General features: G+C 30.7%; 1 protein-coding gene and 1 long non-coding RNA gene across 2 annotated transcripts in view; both read left to right on the top strand.

Annotated features, from left to right (window-relative positions):
- The window catches only part of LOC143083542 (uncharacterized), a 70686-nt gene that overhangs the window by 13409 nt on the left and 40452 nt on the right, over positions 1-16825 (top strand). The gene's annotated exons all lie outside the window — the stretch shown is intronic.
- Positions 3597-7720, top strand: LOC143044765 (uncharacterized). Its single transcript, XR_012968780.1, has 4 exons — positions 3597-3680; positions 5592-5656; positions 6040-6070; positions 7524-7720. It is a non-coding gene; the product is annotated as an uncharacterized LOC143044765 (long non-coding RNA).

Raw genomic sequence — 16825 nt, 5'->3', positions numbered from 1 at the left:
CAAACTTTGAAAAAGTAAAATAATCAAAATTGCACGTTAGGTTTAGTATTTTAAAAGTTTGATCAAATTCCTAAACTATCAAATTTATAAACGATATTTAGAATTTTACTATTTTAATAATTTGGTTAAAATTTCAAAATTTCAAAACTTTTACACAATTTGAAATTTTGATATTTTAAAACTTTGATCAAAATTCCAAAAATCTAAAATTTCAAAACTTTTTAAAACTTGAATTCATAAGTGTTACACGGACCCTAATCATATGAACGCAAATCAAAGATATACATTTAGTAAACATAGAAATACAGGTGTTCAATATGATTTTCATTACATTTAAACTCTTAATGATTTAGTTGTTGTTCGCAATGAATATAGGCATTTTACTTTTCTGAATGAGCGTAGACGTTGGAATAATTTAAGTGATTTTTAACTATAATAATCATGAAATTTATATGTATAAACCACGATTTAGAACGGATGCCGATTTGAGTCAATATAATTTGCCTTTTTTGATATTTATATGACTAACAACAAGCTGCTATCAGCAGGTTCTGAACTCAGTGGTGCAGGGTATGTCTAAACCAGTTATGTAAAGATCACTCCGTGAAACTATTAAACTTGTTAAAACCATCACAACAAGAGACAGTCGCTGTTGCCCTTTGTTACACGTAGTCAATTAAAACTAGGAATAGGAAATTGGTGTAGAAATAGAAAGTGTTTATAAGAATATTTTTGATTTTTATTTTTAAATTTTATTGAAAACTATGCTTTATTTTACCTTAGCTTGCTACGATGGAGACTTTGGTATTGGTTGTGCCCAGAAATGTTACTGTCATAGTGCACCTTGCAATAAGTCGGATGGAATATGTCCACTTGGAGGCTGTAAGGCGGGATTCTATGGTCAATCATGTAACCAAGGTAAGAAACATCCAACAATGAAAAAACACTCAGATTTACAAAATATTCATGAATAAAAACCTCTTTCGAAAGTGTCCCAGTAAGGCAAATATGAATATTAAATAAACACTTTGTAAACCTCAATACCATTTTGTATTTACATATTGACACAGCAGTCAAGACATATCTAAAAATAGGGAAAAATTTGTTTCTCATCATTTTAAATAAGAAAATACAGAATTGACTTATTCGACTGCTTTGAATCATGCGTTTCGGGATCTACCTTAAATGTGGAAGCGTTGTTCTTGCATAATGATTTAAAAACATGCATATAAGTTATTATCATGTTTCATGTAGGTTCCAATCAAACATTTTAGAAAATCTCAGCAAATTAACGTTATCAGTCTGAATGATAATATGGTGTTTAAATCTGATTCATTTAACACTTTTAGAAAGTTCTCTCGTTAGCACTCATATCATATATTTTAATTTTGTATTATAATATATAATTTACACTTCGACATCAATGCATTTTGTACGGTTTCTGATACGCAAAATGAGTCATGATTATATCACGGGAACGCATTGCAATTTGAACATTGCAATTCCATTGGCAATAACTAAACCAGGTTAAATACATATTCAAGATCTTAATATAACTGATATAATATTAGGATTTTTTAAGAATGTATTCCTTAACAACCAAACACTGGACAATGAGTGTTATACGTGACAGAATTCTTCGTTTCTATGATAGGTTTACCCAATCCATGCTGAAACTTTCTTCTTTTAATCTTTTTTTTTCATAACTTCCCAAAAAGTAAAAACGTTTCAATAGCGTACACTTTATAAAACATTGTATTATAGAAACTACGACATCGGCTGGCCATATATTTATTTGTAGTTGTATTAAAGACAGTTGAGATTAGAAAGTTTAGATTTTTAGATTATCTGACGAGATGGTAAATCTTTACGGTGTAGTACTAGTAACACAAAAATGTACGATTATTTCACGATATGTTTCAGAATGTAACAGTGGTACGTTTGGTCAAAATTGTAAAAATGTTTGTGAAGGATGTATATCTTCTATGTGTGACAGGATTGATGGATTGTGTTACAACACATCTGGATGTGAACATGGTTATCTATACGATAAGTACTGCAATAAAAGTACGTAGAATGGTATATAATACTTTTATTGTACTTTCATATGAGTCAATTCACCATCGTTTCCTGAGCTCATAAATGTAATTCCATGAATATGTATTAGTTATCGTAACCACTATCTTGTCCTTTTGTACTGGATTGCCACATCTCTGATTTTGTACTTTTCATGAGCATTTGTTTGTACTTTCGAAATATTGCAAACACTTTAAAATGTTCAGTTGTATTGAGTGACTAGCTATATAGCTTTTCAAATGTAGAAGAATGTGTTATACAAAATTAAGATGAGGATAGTAGAATAACTTCTTATATTTGATAAACATACTTGTTTTCTGATTATTACCACTGTGTTAAACAATTAAAACTGAAACTACTTAAACTAGCTAAGATAGATTTAATATCATTTGAGCAAGACAGGCACACTGTTTATTAATTGTTTTACACTTTTTTATACTCTGTTGATAATCAAGACTATCCGTTACTTTTTTGGCATATATAAATAAAAAAATAAATTGAGAAAGGAAAAGGGGAATGTGTCAAAGCGACAACAACCCGTTTATTTCATTATTTTAATAGCCTGTGACGATGGACAGTTTGGTAACAACTGTACAGAAAAGTGTAATTGTTTGACTGGAACATGCAACATTTTTACTGGAATATGTAGAGGTAATTTTTTCGATATAATGAAATTTAACAAGAAAGCTTTGTCAATGTTATTCTGATCTAATCATTCTCTCTTTACTTTTGATATCACAATTATTGATCCAACGATGAACATGATACATTTACCAAGATAAAAGTGATCAATAGTATATATAGCTATACATGATATTCTGGTTTCCTTTTGTTCATAAAACTTTTTAAGTTAATACATGCCCGACTTTTAAAGGTGTTGTCTTCCGAGTTCCTTTGGTATCTGTCGCCTCCCTTTAACAGACTTCAGTTAAAATTAAATTGAAAGACCACTTTGAATGCAACATTGAGTGCGCATATCTACAGAATTCAATCGAAGAGAAATATGCATTCACATCACGGGATCGTTTTGAATTGACTGGACGGTGTTTTGTTTTTACCGATTAGGCATGTTGTCTTTGATTTTAAACTCGCATGTTATCTCCAGGTGAACATATGATCTTACTAGTCCATAAAATTGTCAATCAGGTATAACTCCTGAATGCATGATAAATATCTATAAGGGAAAATTCCCGATTTTTTAATATAGTTTAAATACGTTCATTATGACATAAAATCTTCAAAAGTAAGATTTAATCAATACAATAGATTGAAGAACTTCTACTAATTGTTCCAATTCAGGAGCCAAATAATGGTTCCTATCAATCATTTGTCTCTGTGTAAATTTCAAGATTTCTAAACACAAATATCTTCCGTTTAAGAAAAAAGCTATGTTCGATTTTATAGGAAATAGTGAGGGATAGAGTATTTTCAATGAACTTGTGTTAATGCTTTAATTTCCATTTGATATATGCTGTATGTGCTATATTAAAGATGAATTTTCAAATAGGAAGAGAAGAAAAGTCTAACTTGGCTGCTATAGGTGGAAGTGTTTCTGCTCTCATAATTGTTGTGCTGATAATAGTGGCGGTATTTATCTTTTACAAGTAAGTTTAAATCTTAGTTAAGTAGAAAGTTAAATAATAAAAGTTCTGAGCTGCAATCAAAAAAGTATTTTTGTAATTTTACTTTTTCCTAAATGGGTACAGGCATTTCGAACGGTGGATTAAACCTCTGGTTACACAGTTAGCTAAACTTCTCACTTGTATGACAGTCACTAAAATATCAATAATATTGACAACAATGTGTAAACTAAACAAACAGACATTCAGTCGTATTAGCAGCAAAATACAGTAATCTTTTTCCTTTTAGAATGGCCATTAGAATGAATTACACGAAAACTGGTATCCTGACGATATTGACCCATTGGCACGTTAATATCCCATACTAATACTTTGAATTAATGACCGTTCTATTATTTTGTATACTCTGGTCTACTGTTATAAGGCAATTTACTGTAGTTTTTTTAAACTACAGGAAACTCATTTAACAAAGAAAACAATGCAAGATAAGAGTAGAGGACATGTGACCAATTTTGAAATGGTTTGTCTGCATACCTTATTAGCATAATGTGATGAACATCAGGATTATCTGTGCGATCACAAACATGCTTTTAATATTTATATTTATCCAGACATATTATAAGGTTATTCTTATTACCATACAAATAAACTCAAAAATTAAATTAACTTTACTGTGTCGCGTATTTATTTCCAAATACCAAGAAGTCATTTGAAGAAACACGTTTAAACAGTAGCAAACAGCAGAAAAACAAAAAGAACTAAATCACCGACCCCGAGGAAAATTCTAAAAAAGATGAAAAAATAAAAGCTCATACACGTCAAACGAATGGATAACAACTGTCATATCCCTGACTGTAAATGAAAAAAACGTCGAAATAACGTTAATGTTATTCAATTGCAAAAGGTCAGCTTGAAGTTTTAAACAAGATTTATTTTGATGAAAACAATCAATGTTGTAGTCTTAAATTATAATAGTCATATAGGTTAGGTTAGGTTAAGCGGTATTGTTTAATGCACCTAATTGTAGTGTTAAAATCAGTGGTGACAGCAAACATGAATAGTATCAATTTTCCATGGTTCCTACTACTAGGTAATGGTTAAATAGTAGAACATCTTAAAATAGTCGACACTCATTAATTAATTTACAATTGTCCATGGTTCCAACTACTAGGTAATGGTTAAATAGAAGAACATCTTAAAATAGTCGACACTCATTAATTTATTTACAATTGTCCATGGTTCCCACTACTAGGTAATAGTTAAATGGTAAATCTTAATTTTTTATTTTTTTCTTTACATTATTACGTTGCTGTATCAGGTGGATTAATCGATATCTTCATTTTTTCAATAACTATTTATAATACTGTGTACATTCTGAAGTTTGCTGTCTGAAGTTACACAGTTGGTAGGTATTCAAGCTTTAATTTTATAAAGTATTCACTATAAAGAGAATTCGTTATTAGTAATCATTCTTTATTGGTTGAAAAATTTTCTTTTGATAAGCTAAATTCTCACGTATCATTTGACTGGCCGAGTTATACAACCAAATTGCATTCCATTATCTCGCAAGATTCGAATTACGAATTACGCACATGCTTCATACAAGAAAATACAACTTTTTATATGAATGATCAATTTCTTTATTTTTATTCAAGCTCTCGAACGAAGCATGTGTAGAAGAAGACGTAATATATTAAAATTTGTATCTTAGATAACAGATTTACAAACACATGAATTGACTTTGTGGGTATACCAAACGAGTTGGTAACACACTCTGTATAGGAAATGAAATTTAATGGGATTGCTAATGAAACATTAATCCAAAATAATGTAGCGATTAAAGCAACTATGGGTCATTGTATCAGTTATTGACAAGTTTTCATACCTCCTATCTTAAAAATCTTAAACATCACTGTGTCGTCTTTTACTTTGCAGGCGCAGATTAATTGCATCACAGGATACGGGTAAGAGGACAACGTCAAGCGATACGACTACTTACGGTGAGGAAAATGTTCTTGTTGGGTTTTTTTTTATTCTTTAAAAACAAAATAACGTTCTTTTAACCCAAGTTTTACTAGTATTGAACCATAAATGAGGCCTCCATTACCTGCTGCATATATTCATATCTCTTTCGTTTCACGAGTTTGTTATTTGGAAGTAATTATATTTATAATATCATATGTTTGTTTGCAAACCATATCCTGGTTAAAAATTGCAATCAGCAACAAAATGTACTACTTTAAATGTATTTGTATTTAAAATGAAGACACATTTTTTTTGAAAAGTTGAAATTTTAAGTTTTATTATCGTATTTGTATTTAATTTACATTCTCACAAACATGATCGCTTTCAGATAATTATGTATTATAAATATTTATTGCAGAAACTAAGAATACTACCGATAAATCACATCAGTAAGTGTATATAATTTTCAAAAAGTTTTTTTTCACATTTGAATTCTACATTCTTGTACAACGTATATGAGTCTCGATTATAAAGTGTCTACAAGTAATACATAGATATCGAAGGCAATAACTGCCTTATGTTAATGGGTATCATTATATTCAGTTGTCACAGCACTATATGCAGCTGTGACAGCATTAACGTTCCGACAACTGCATATAATTCTATAAAGACTGTGTATAATGTTGTGACTACTGCATACAATGTTTTAACCACTGTATATACTGTTAGAATGACTGCATATAATGTTGTGACCACTTCATACAATTTTCTGACCACTGCATATAATGTTCTAAAACAGCATGTACTATTGTGACCACTGCATGTTATTAATGCTGTCACGGATGCATATAATGCTGGGACCACTGCATATATAGATGATCATCAACATAAGGCGGTCATGGCGTTCCATACAGAAACATCTAACAAGATTATTTATCATATTTGTTCGTCTGAGTTTATTTTTTCTTTCACTCTATAATTCAATTTTGTTAGTTTATAAATGGCACTTATACCTAATCGAGGTTGACATTTAAGATAATACAAACACAAGTAGTTAGTTTTTCGTCATTGCTAATAACCAGAGGATATCATACATCTGTTATTCACTTTGATATCAACCAATTTATAAATGTTTACGTTATCTTTTTAAGCATATTTGTTTTACGATTCAAACTTTGGTCAACCTTTCCTTTACTTTATAAAAAATACAGAGAAGAAGCATTGCATTCTTATCATCGAACGAAGATGTGGAACAAAAAAAACACGATATAATCAAATCTTGTAGTTTGCTTTGTTTTGTTTCGAAATATTGATTTGATTTGTTGTATCTTTGTCATGTAAACATGTTCATTTGAAAATTAGCATCTCTCTTGTTGTCTATCAATACAAATGATGGAATACTGATGAAATATTATTATGTATTTGTGAATGCATTCTTATGAAGTATTTGTGTATCGCATTGAATGATAATTTACGATTGAGAACAATGCCTATCCCTCTTAATGCTTTATCTGCTAATGAACTGTTACTCCCCGGGAGTATAACTTACTCGGGAGCAAATGCTTTCTGTGCTGAAAGAAATATTGCTTGTGGTCCTTTTTGGTTTAATCAGCTCGTTAACGTATGCTTTTTTGGACTTTCTGGTTTTTAATCTCGAATCAATAACGATACGTTAAATGTGCATCTGGTGCAGGCAAATGGTACATATTTTGTGTTTACGATAATCTGTTTTCAACAATTTAGTTAAAATCTGAACAACCGAAATTTAAAAATGATTTACCAAAAATGTCGGAGATATAATTAAAATGTACCACCAACACACTCTTTTGATATGTGTTAGTTATTGTGTAAGTTAAGCTGCCATTATTTAATTTTTCAATCCCTCATTTTTTTTTTATGCAGAAACGAGAACCAGTATGATGACCTAAAAAGAATGGACCCCGCATCGCCATATCAGGATCTTATAAGAAAATCAGCATCAAATGAATATGAACAAATCGATAACTCATATGTAAATTTAAGCGTACAAATATAGCAATTGTTTGGGTTTTTTCTTTTTTAAAACAACTGCAGAATTATGTAAATATTGTTTATACCCAATTTAACACTGATATGCTTCCTGCTTTTACATATAATTAAAAGAAAAGTAAAGAACAGTATCACAAGAATAATGATGTATGTCATATTAAACAAAACTATAATGGAGGACAATGGCAGAACAATGAATGTTCTGACATTTATAAGTGCTATTGCTGAAGGTTTCAAGAGTCATAACTCCTAAACATTTAAAATCGTAACCTCTGTTTTGTCAAAAGAAACAATGTTTTAACAATTTAAAAGCAAAGAAGAGTCTTCGATTGCTTAGACATGTGTTTTTGGTTTCTTTAGACAAATCAAAATGAAGTTAAAATGGATAACACATATAGAATGACAATTGCATTATCACCAACTAAATCAGCTTCAAAAAGATCTACATGTATTTTATGAATCTTCAAATGGTCTAATATAAATAAGATAATTGCAAATAGAAGAATATAGTTTGCCTTTCTGTTGATATATACAATGCCATTCCCAATAGGAACCCCTTATGCAGCTAATACTGGGCTACTTTCACAACTAAATTTCGCTAAAAAATATTTTCTAGTATGAAAATTTCATATGCAAAACTATTTTACTCAAAATTCTATAGAGTTATTCGTTATATTTTCAAAATGTGCATGTCTTGAACTTCTACGCGTTCAAACTTATATTTGTATTAATATGTGCTACCTTTCCTTCAGTTTGGGACTTTCTCAATTTTTAATTTAGCAGCTATCCATGTGTATTTATACTGGTAACATGTCCAATATTCGGAAACAAGTAGGTAAACAAAACAAAAGATCTCCATAAAAGAAGGGTGTTTTGTGAAACAACTGTATCAACAAGAGTCATCCAGAGTTTATCACTATATATTTAACACAATGCTTTCGGATCAAGATTGACTTGTATTGTTGTTTTTCTACGTTATCCACTTGTTACCTCTTATCTAAACAATTTGGTTGACAATAATAAATTATTCGTATAGTCTTCAAAACCTCAATGGCCTCATCGATTATAAAACGCGATATAATATGATAAAGAGTACAGCCAGAATGGAACACGCAGATTTACAAAAAATTTTTTCGTCTTAATGGTTTAAGACCATTAACATTATTAATAAGCATAAAATGAAATTATTTTTATTTTATAATTCAATGAATATATTACATAAAATTGGAGTATTTGTAATATTTCCTAAACTGCATCGTGCAATAAACTGCAATTAAGGCAATTACAAAATTTGCTGTATCCTGTTTAGCCAGTAATAAATGTGAACAAATTAAAATGCTAATCGTTATATTATATAAATACTAGGGGTGGCAACGAGTACTCGAGTACTCGGGTACTCGGTCGGAAGGCCGAGTACTCGAGTACAGTTTTAGTACTCGGGTACTCGTTTGCCTGTTATACATTTTGAGATATTTCTCTTCACATTTCCACTCTCTTTAGTTCCGTTGAAATAGTTGAAATATCCCCCTCGTAATACTAAATAAAATCAATTAACAACATAATTATGTTTATCTGAGGCTACTATTTGTTATAGTAGTATCAGCAACGTCCCTTCCTACCAAGGGAATGTTTAAACTGCAATTAAGGCAATTACAAAATTTGCTGTATCCTGTTTAGCCAGTAATAAATGTGAACAAATTAAAATGCTAATCGTTATATTATATAAATACTAGGGGTGGCAACGAGTACTCGAGTACTCGGGTACTCGGTTGGAAGGCCGAGTACTCGAGTACAGTTTTAGTACTCGGGTACTCGTTTGCCTGTTATACATTTTGAGATATTTCTCTTCACATTTCCACTCTCTTTAGTTCCGTTGAAATAGTTGAAATATCCCCCTCGTAATACTAAATAAAATCAATTAACAACATAATTATGTTTATCTGAGGCTACTATTTGTTATAGTAGTATCAGCAACGTCCCTTCCTACCAAGGGAATGTTTTCACGTGCACAACTTGAATCCAAAAAAAAAAAGTCAAACAGTCTTTCGTCTGAAATTGTTGACCAGATCATATTTCTAAACAAGAACAAAATCAAAGTGACCTACGCAACTGATTAGAGACATTTTTAACGGTGTTTGTACACGGATCAACACTTTCATGGATTTATTATCAATGCATCACAAGCCGTAAAAACTTACCTTTGTTTGTTAATCAAAACTTCTATGTAAATGTGATTGGTATAAGATGTACAATTAAATTAATTTAATTACTCTGTATTTTAAACTATAATTGTTTAATTTACAATTTAAAGATAGGCGAAAGTACGACAGCGACATTCAAACCCAAAAGTCGAAAATAAACTGACAACGTCATTGCTAAAAAAAAAAAAAAAAAATCAGAAAGACGATAGTGCAAAAAAAAAAACACTCAGAAAAAGTAAGTCTGAGCAACACGAAAATGCACAAATAATTTGAAGTCCAATATTGTTGCTGACAAATTAATGGAGAAGTCGTATTATAAAAAATACCAACTCCTCAGGAACAGATGATACTTATATTGTCTACTTTGTCGGACTATAATGCATTTTGGTTCATAAACACGTACACAAACAATAATTGCTATTAAGATAGGTTATTTGTAGAAACTGCAGTCGGTAATTCATTGTTTAATTGACACAAAAAAAAACAGAGGACCAACCTATGTTTGTAGTACGTGTGATTTTCGTTTATATGTTTTTGAAAGGTAATAACAAAAACACTGCATCAAACCTAAAATCTAAACTTTTGAATAGACGTTTAAGATTCATCCGAGTACTCGCGAGTACTCGAGTATCTTGACCGAGTATCCGAGTATTCAATTTCAGATCTTTTGACATCCCTAATAAATACCCAATACGAATATGTTTTAGTTATTCAAATGATATGGTTACACTATAATAGCCATCAAATGCAAAACAGCCCATGACAGTTAATTTTTTTTTTGCAATGCATTATCTATTATCGTTGTATGTTATTGACCTTGCTTACTAAAACATCAGGCAATGCAATAAGAATATTGTGGTATAATCATTTACAGTAAGTAATATAGCATGTGACATGAATGCCAATGAGACTACTATTTGTCCTAGATCAAATTACGAGGATGAAAACTACTACTACGTATAATGCAACAATGGACACCAATCGGACTGCTTAAACGATCATGACACAATTAACAGGTTTTAATTTGTTTGTAGTACTCTATGGCCATTGAAAATAATGGACAACTTAGATACAAGTATATTGACTAAGGGAGGGAGGGAGGGATATTTTTTTTTGTTACAAACCATCGGCATTCCAATAAGAAGCAACTGTGCTCCTCGGCTTGCTGATTTGTTCCTTATTCATATGAGATTGTCTTTCTACTGGATATTCTTGGGAGGAAAAACAGAAGATGACAGTATTATTCAACCGCACTTTCTGCTATATAGCTATTGATCCCTCACTGAACAGCAGATACAGATACTATGTTACTCAAATCTTGTCTTACGTTTGAAAGTTACCAATGATGGCCTGTTGAAAAAAAACTTTACGACAAAAGAGATAATAACATTTTCCTAATAATGAATTTTCCAAAGCTTGTATTTCCTATTATGATTCGCTTGGTAGATGGTTACTGTTGAACACGAGGAAGCTATTATACCAAAAGTTTCAATTAGGGCAGTTGTTATCAACACCATCTCTGTTTCACTGATATGTTCAAATTGTCATAAATATAATATCGTTCCCTTTCGCCGAATTGTACTTATCATTGTGTTTGTACTAGGATGTGCAACACGACGGATACAACATATGGAGCAAGATCTGTTAACCATTTCGGAGCACCTGAGATCGTCCCAAGTTGTTGGCGGGGTTCGCATTGCTCATTCTTCAAAAGGTTTCTTGTGTATTCTGCATTTTTATTTGTCTGTTGGTACTTATTTCTAGTCATAGCGTTGTCAGGTTTTTTTTTCGACTTATGAGTTTGCATGTCCATTGGTATTTTTCGGCATTCTTTCATAAAACATGTACCAGAAACTTAAAGATTGGTCAAAGACAACACAAGGCGGATGTGAACTAATGTGTTGGGAAAGGATAACGTCTTCAACTATAAGTCAAACTTAGTTGTGATTAAATGAAATCTTTAAAACAAAACAAAACTATTACCTGGTTCACTAGTTTTAAACAATCCAGGCCATATTTAGCTGAATGTTTAGGTCACAATATCATTTTTAAAAGTGTGATTAAATGTTACAGTAATACGATGACAATGATTAAGTCTCTTTGGTATATTTCACCTGTTTTTAATCTTTAAACTCAAATTTATCTTGTGGATTTGACGTCCTAGTCGACTGAATGATCCTACAATACAAGGTCTTCGAGAAATACTCTTCATTTGCAATAAAATTTGGAGGAAGAGTCATGTATTTCTTTTACTAAGACTACTGGGTTACAGTTATGATTGCCTATGATTGACAATTTTGGCTTATCTGTTTAACTTTTTTAATGGGAAGGTCTGTAAAGAAGGCGGATGGTTTTATTATTTTAATGAGTTTTAATATTTATGGCTTCAAGTGTACTTGAAAAGTTTTTTTTAGGAAACATGTGTCGTGCACATTGAAAATATTAAACGAGAAAGAATAATGCACATTATGACATATCTCTTTTTAATGTTATTTGTTGCTTTTTGTATGGTTACTCTGTTTCATCCAAATAAAATAAAACAAAGTACATGCATTGCGAATTGAGAAAGATTGGTATATTTCAACGTGAGGTCTTATCGCTAAATATAATGTTTACATTAAAGCTGACTGAAAATAAACAGTTACACTTGCTTCAATACTGCTTATACATCTATCGATTTTACTTAACAATACATTTTATGAAATATGTAGACTGTAAGGTATTTATATCATGCAAGAGAGTATGAGTGTCAGTTTATTTAACTTTTATTTCTGCAGACATCATCTTCTCAGGCAATTTAAGGCTCGTGGTAAAATAAAAGATTATCTTTTTATTTTATACAAAAAAAACATGCATCAAATGTATGAATGTATAAATTTAAGGGGGTAAATTGAATTGAAAGAACTATGCTGCATTTGTCAATGTGTCAGCAACGAAAAGAGAAAAACACAAAATTATCCTTTTTTGCAAAATATTCATTTTTAAACAAACGGGTGTCCATACAATATGTCAAACTCTGAATCATCCCATGTTAATAAAATTTATCTCTACACTTAAAAAACAAATTAAAGATTGCAGCCAATTCTCCAAATAAAGAAAAACATATAGAAAAGGTTATAGAACTATATTTGGGAATAAAGAAAATATTTGGAAAAGGTAATACACTTTTGAGATAAAACAAAAAACGTTAGAAAAGGTTTAAGATCTATATATATAAAAATTTCAATCTTAACCTCTCCATATTTTTTTCACGATGTATCCTATATAGGTGGGTGAAAATGTCCATCCAGTTCATCTAGTTCATATTCATATCATCTCCTGTGTGTCACAATTTAATGTTTACATGTGTGTCAATTTTGTTTCCGTTTCCTATAGTCATGCAACGTCTCAATTGTGTCTGTTTTAGTTGTTCTCTATATAGACTCGTTATCGATCATGTAAGTAGCAGTCTAAGTTTTATTTACATACATATAATTGAACATCTTGAACGCCACTTCATATGTACTTGAACATTTCAAATGCGTTAAGAACCCAAACGGGGGATTCCATATACATTCGTCGGAAAAATGATAAAATGTAAAAGAAGTATAAAAATCGTGCGATTGACTGAATCAAATATCTTTAAAATATTTAGTTAGAAGCTATCTGTTTGCAAACGATATTGTTAACACAGCTAGTTTACTCTATGCTACGACATTCTTCTTGGTCGGAGAATTGTAGTGGTTCAATAGGTTATTTCATTAAATAACTGTTAAATATTTTATGGTGTGTACGTCTTAATTGAACGTCAAATTGTACCTAATAATCCGGAGATAAAATTTACATTTTTTCAACATACAATTTCCGTTTAAGCGTAAAAAAGATTTAGTACACAATAACGACTACCCTTCCTCTCCTTCCTGGTCTAGAACATATCATTTAAATGTAATTCGATGTCAAATAGAAATGTAAATGAAAATTGGACGTTTACAAAAAAAATACTTTTCAAGTGAGTACATTATCATTATGTTACATCCTTTAAATTTTGATCAAGCAAAATATTTGAAATTCGCTTAACTACCCAAAATTATTTTAGGCCGTAACACAATTTTAACGAATTTATTTGTTAAGAAGGTTTCTATAAATTACAAACATGGACAAAAATTGTTACGGGGGACTCCGGAAAGTGTGACAAATAAGCCGCTTCATTTTTAATGTGTTTCATGTTTCATTTTCTTTTTCTTTTATTACATGTCACCGTTTTGGTGCAAAATATACAAATACGTCAACATGGTTTAAATTGTTGTGATATATATTATATATATATTAGTGTTGTGATCGATAGAAAGTAATCGCGTTTAAATTCGAATGATGTAGCCTACAGTAGTGTATGTCATACACAAACTATTCCCATGCGTTAGATTCAATGAAAATGTCATTTTGCGTAAAGCAAGTTATATTATACCTAGTACAGTAACTAGAGTGTAAAAGTGTGTAATACGATGACTGCTACAGGTGACCATTTAAAAGCTTCATTTCATTGATTTACATATCTCTTTTTTCTTCTTTTATAAAAGTAAGCAGAGAATAGAGAAATTGGGGTTTTATCAACATTTAAAAATGAAGCTAAAACTACATGCGTACGTCTACAAGTACAAAAAATTTAGAAAACCTTTTTCTTTCGACCTTTTATCAAGGTAGGAAAAAGGGAAGTTTCATGTGTATCTACGGTTTTAGTTCTTTAAAATTATTTAAATGTCTTTTCAAAAACTACTTTTTTTTTCGTTCGGAATTGTATGATAATTATTTTTCAAACTAAATACAATGTACTAAGATAATTATACTGTATGAAATGTATGCATAACTTTTTGTTGTCTTTACGAAATATATGCAAGTAGTCATACTACATATACAAAATGAGGATAAAGCATCTTATTATTTCTATAAAATGAATAATTTTTATAAGATTATTTGCATTTAGTATAAAACATATTTTTTTATAGTGAATTGTGAAACAAATTATTTCTTATTATGATCAATTTTCCATTCACCGATGCGAGTGCTGCCTTGTAGTGGCATTAGTATGTTCTTTTTCGAAATCTACAAGGGTGTTTTTTACGTGCAAGTGTCATAGCTCTCTCTTAACAGGGGTTAACTATCAATCGTCTGGTGGAATATTAACGATACCATACTCGCGAAAAGTGTCAAGGGAGAACTGCAAATTCAATCCTCAAAATTTCGATCACACCAGGAACCTTTGAGTTATGAGTCCAATGCGTTAACTACTACACCACGGCTCCTTATTATTTGCATTTAAGTTTAAACATGTTCACGAAACCCTACCAAAGATTCAAATCTAATATGCATTTGCATTAATCGTTTATTTCTTCCAATCAGACGAATATTTCGATCGGTATGCATCTTTTTGTATTAGTGTTTCTTATAATATCATGTTGTCGTTTTTGCACCAAAAGATTTTTAAATGTATGTAAAAAAAGTAGTACACATTTTTGGTTAGGGGCTAGCTGAAGCCCGCCTCAGGGTGCGTTTTTTTATCCTTTGGTGACCCTGGCCTGTGTTCTGCTCTTTTTTCGGGTTGTTGTCTCTATGACGCAATCTGCGTTTTCATTCTCAATTGTAAGTCGACGTAAAAGTTCAATGTATAAATAATAAATGATCATATCCAAACCATATATCTCTCATTCAAGGAAAGCATTCATGTTTAGACATTCATGTACATGCAATTAATTACTCTTCGGAGCATTAAATTGTAATTATAAAATTTTATCATTTGATTTTTTATGAATTTGCATATTACGTTACAGTCCGTTTATTAGTAATATTTTCTAAACTTTGTCCATTCCGTGTTTTCAGAAACCAATGGGCCAAAATATTACGTTACACTAATCATCAAATACATTTCTGTTCGTAATGTCCTTTTGGGTGAAAATGTACATACTTGTAAATGTCACAAAAAAAGACAGTAAACAATTATTGAAGATCACAATCGTCATACATGAATACATTGTAACAGACGATTTTGTCAAATTTTAGCGGAACCGAGATCGCGATGGAAGATTTAAGTATAATGATTTTAATCATTATTGAGAAAATTAGTAACCCGTTAAAAATTTCATTTCCGAGATACAAGGAATGACGACGTGATGACAATCAAAAACGGGATGCGGTTAAGAAAAAGTTACCAATCACTTTTATTAGAAAAAAATATTGATTTGGAAAATAGATCTTTTGCAACAAAAGCATGTTCTTTCAAAATTGGGGGACACGATGTCGTGAATAGGTTTATATTAATGTCATATTGGATCGTGATGAAAAACTACCAGAAAGTTTTATAATAGAATTATAGTTGATTTTGTCAAATTGGACTGAAAAATTTCAGATATTAAGATCTTCTGTCTTTAAAACGTGACAAGAAGTATAAGAAAAAAAGGAAACTGTATAAAGAGAAAACATCAATATAAATTATGTATAACTTTTGAGATGGCTAGATAAACAAATTGAAGCAAAAAATATTTGCAGTATAATAATTGACAATTTTTGTAAGTTTATCATAAATTTACAAAGCCATTCTGTATCAATATTTGGACAAGCTATTTAAAATTAAAATTGTGTAAGCGCAAAAAAGGTGATCTCTTACATGTAAGACAGGTGGTCTATTAATACAGGTTCAATTTATATGAAATGTACTACAGAGTTATCTAAAATTGGTGGTCTTTTATCATATTTTTTTTGCTTAATACATGTGGTCTCTTAAGCAGGTTTGACTGTTTTTTGAATTTCATCGTAAGCACTCTTTCGATCAGTGAACTTTTTCTCGTATATTTCTTTGTTTTCGAGATTCCGCATGTTCGTTATTTTTTTTTATCTTATTCAAACAGTTAATATATTAATATAGAAGTGCTTCGACATGGTATTTTAAGTACCTGTCTTTGTAAAAATCAAGTAGAGGGTGATTCAAGACATGTCACAGAAGTA

The sequence above is a fragment of the Mytilus galloprovincialis genome, chromosome 1 (assembly GCF_965363235.1).
Source record: "Mytilus galloprovincialis chromosome 1, xbMytGall1.hap1.1, whole genome shotgun sequence".
NCBI classification, from domain to species: domain Eukaryota; kingdom Metazoa; phylum Mollusca; class Bivalvia; order Mytilida; family Mytilidae; genus Mytilus; species Mytilus galloprovincialis.
This window is presented reverse-complemented; position numbering and strand designations above follow the sequence as displayed.